The sequence below is a fragment of the Sus scrofa genome, chromosome 6, assembly GCF_054392235.1.
Source record: "Sus scrofa isolate SSC_HxYL_T2T_F1_AM1 chromosome 6, Sscrofa_HxYL_maternal_Yorkshire_Landrace_v2.0, whole genome shotgun sequence".
Taxonomy (NCBI): domain Eukaryota; kingdom Metazoa; phylum Chordata; class Mammalia; order Artiodactyla; family Suidae; genus Sus; species Sus scrofa.
This window is the reverse complement of record NC_139388.1, coordinates 109,928,160-109,931,818: the sequence shown is the minus strand read 5'-3', so window position 1 is coordinate 109,931,818 and position 3,659 is coordinate 109,928,160. Positions and strand designations below refer to the sequence as shown.

At 41.9% G+C, this 3,659-nt stretch overlaps 1 pseudogene; it reads right to left on the bottom strand.

The window, feature by feature from the left end:
• Positions 1 to 2,078: 2,078 nt before the first annotated feature.
• LOC100524152 (glycoprotein-N-acetylgalactosamine 3-beta-galactosyltransferase 1-like) lies at positions 2,079 to 3,452 on the bottom strand (annotated as a pseudogene).
• Positions 3,453 to 3,659: the final 207 nt, after the last annotated feature.

Sequence of the window (3,659 nt, the reverse complement as noted above, 5' to 3'; positions counted from 1 at the left end):
GAAAAACCATCTCTTGAGAAGGACAATGGTTCAATGAACAAATACCACAGTGTGTTGGATGACACAAGCTACACTTCATGGAGGAAGAAAAAATTTTTTTTACAAGGACAGTTTTGATGCAATTGAAATATTACATTTATAATACCCCAATCCTTGCTGATGAGTAATCTGATTTTACTCATGACCTTTTGTTTTTTTTTTATTACTCAATGAATTTATTACATTTACAGTTGTACAATGATCATCATCATTGATCATTTTATAGGATTTCCATCCCACATCCCCAGCACATCCCCCCACCATCCCCCGAACTGTCTCCTTTGGAAACCATAAGTTTTTCAAAGTCTGTGAGTCAGTATCTGTTCTGCAAAGAAGTTCATTCTGTCCTTTTTTCAGATTTCACATGTCAGCGAAAGCATTGATGTTGGTATCTCATTGTCCAACTCACTTCACTTAGCATGATAATTTCTAGGTGCATCCATGTTGCTAAAAATGCCAGTATTTCGTTCCTTTTAATGGCTGAGTAATATTCCATTGTGTATATGTATCACATCTTCTTGATCCACTCCTCTGTCGATGGACATTTAGGTTGTTTCCATGTCTTGGCTATTGAAAATAGTGCTGCAATGAACATTGGAGTACATGTGTCTTTTTCGAGTCATGGTTTTCTCTGGATAGATGCCCAGGAGTGGGATTGGTGGATCAAATGGTAATTCTATTTTTAGTTTTCTGAGGAATCTCCATACTGTTTTCCACAGTGGTTGAACCAATTTACAATCCCACCAGCAGTATAATAGGCTTCCTTTTTCTCCATACCCTCCCCAGCACTTATTGTTTGTAGAATTTTTTTTTTTTTTTTTCTTTTTGCCTTTTCTAGGGTTACTCCTGAGGCAGATGGATGTTCCCAGGCTAGGGGTCTAATTGGAGCTGTAGCCACTAGCCTACGCCACAGCCACAGCAACTCGGGGTCCAAGCTGCGTCTGCAACCTACACCACAGCTCACGGCAACACCAGATCCTTAACCCACTGAGCAAGGGTAGGGATCGAACCCGCAACCTCATGGTTCCTCGTCGGATTCATTAACCACTGAGCCATGATGAGAACCCCTGTTTGTAGAGTTTTTGATGATGGCCATTCTGGCTGGTGTAAGGTGGTACCTCATAGTGGTTTTGGTTTGCATTTTCCTAATAATTAGTGATATTGAACATCTTTTCATGTGTTTTTTGGCCATTCATATGTCTTCTTTGGAGAATTGTCTGTTAAGGATCCAGGGTTGCTGTGAGCTGTGATGTAGGTCACAGATGAGGTTCAGATCTGGCATTGTTGTGACTGTGGTATAGGCTGGCAGCTGCAGTTCCTATTCAACCTCTACCCTGGGAACTTCCATATGCTGCATGTGTGGCCCTAAAAAAAGCTAAAAACAAAGAAAGAAAAAAACTCTGCATGTGTATGGGTTGGTGGGGAGAGTTCAGTTCAATCTATATCATACTGCAAACATAAAGTCACATTTTGAGTTTATAAACAACACTGGGCAACAATGTTCCCTTCTAAATTTTTTTTAGGGCAAATCTGTTTAGCATTGTGTGGGTTACTAACATGGTGCAGTGTAGTTTTAGTAAATTTAACTGTTTTAAGTTTCTCAGTGAAAATAATTCATGTGGTCAGGAACCAGGCAACAAGACCTCTTTTTCTAGTTCCTTTGCCTGGCCAGAGTTTATTTTATTTTATTTATTTATTTTATTTTGGCTATGTCACGGCAAGTAGAAGTTCCTGTGCCAAGGATCGAACCCATGCCACAGCAGTGACAATGCTGGATCTTTAACCTGCTGAGCCACCAGGGAACTCTTGCCTGGCCACATTTTAAAAACCGAAGTTTTTCATATATACATATATCCATATCAAAACACATTTTAACAGACTTCACAGCTCATTTAAAGCTTCAGTTTACAGTCATTCGTATGAAATATTTCTAACATGGAACGCTCACTTAGAAAGAGTTCCTCACTGGGATTCCAGTGTTGTATGCCAGAAATGGAGAAGTTCTTCAGTGCAGTGCTAGACATTTTACCTCTGTTCAATTATGTTTTTCTTTCAAGAGTTCTCACTTTCCTTTGGATCTTCATTTTTTATGCTTGACTTATTTCCTTTAGCATCTTTTCAGGTAAGGCAGGTTAATATCTGTACGAATAACCATATGGACAAAGATGATAAACGAGGTATTCTAACTCATACATAGTTGTCGGATCAACACAGTGACAAGAAACTGCAAGATCAGAACAGCAACCAGAACCTTCTACAGGAGGATAACACTTATAGTTCCAGTACCAAAAAGTTCTGGGCAGATAACCCTTGATTAAGGGGTGTTCTGGTACAAAGGGATGAAAAGTTTCTTTTCCAGTGGTGTCTCTGGAATCTCCTGCTTCTACATTTACAATTTCCAGGCATCTCCCCAGGGCTAAACCTTTGTGGAGGAACTATGTGTACATCTGTCTGTTTTAAATGCATCAAAAAATCTCTTCAAGGCTTCTTTGCTCAGTACATACCCTGCACCTCTGCTCATGTAGCCCTGCTTTACATAGGGCTTAAATCTTCTCCCAAAGTAAGTGGGTTCTTCAGGGTTGTATTTTGAGAGGAGCCATCTCAAGTTATCTAGTATAACATATGTATCATCATCTGCTTTCAAAAACCAATTGGCGGAGTTCCCGTCGTGGCTCAGTGGTTAACAAATCCGACTAGGAACCATGAGGTTTCGGGTTCGATCCCTTGCCAGTGGGTTAAGGATCCGGTGTTGCCGTGAGCTGTGGTGTAGGTTGCAGACGTGGCTCGGATCCCGCGTTGCTGTGGCTCTGGCCAAGGCCGGTGGCTGCAGCTCTGATTCGACCCCTAGCCTGGGAACCTCCATATGCCACGGGAGCGGCCCAAGAAATGGCAAAAAGACCAACCAACCAACCAAACAAACAAACCAATCGGCATCTTCTAAACAATGATCATGAACATACTGAAAAGCTTTTATTGTTTTCCAGTACAGTTGGTCTCCGCCTTCTCTGGTTTTTAATCCCACAGCAGGGAAGTCTTTATTTTCTTCTGAACTCATAAACAACACCTTATTACATTGCTGGGCCCATGTAGCTTTGACATGTTTGGCCTTTTTCTCTAGATTGTGAGGCCTTGTCATTACCTAGCAAGAAATTTTAACCTTCTGATAGAGGTTATATTGGCCAGTATCTGCACCAAAGGTCATCTGTCCTTCCAGATGATTCTGTCCATTATCATCTGAATGCCCAGCATGAGGATCATTATGAAGAATATTAGGCTGGACGTCATTCTGTTCACCCAACAAAAATACTAAGTAGCTGAGACCATAAAACAAATCTGATTGCTGATCCACAGAGGAAGGTTAAAAAATTCAGCCAAGATTTAGAGGCCATTTCCTGAATATGTATTTCTGACATCAGGCACAAAGGGGGACCCCACGGGACTGGTGACCTTTGCTCTTCTCAGCAGCCGCAGAAGTGGCTCGTGGCTGCTAGCTGGGGCGCCAAGCTGCCGCCCAGATTATTCCCCTGCGGCGGTGGCAGCAGTGGCCGAAGCGGGCCCAGCGCTCACTCCCTGAAAAATGAAATCTTGAGAAGTTTTGTTACATACCTGATAGGTTGAGG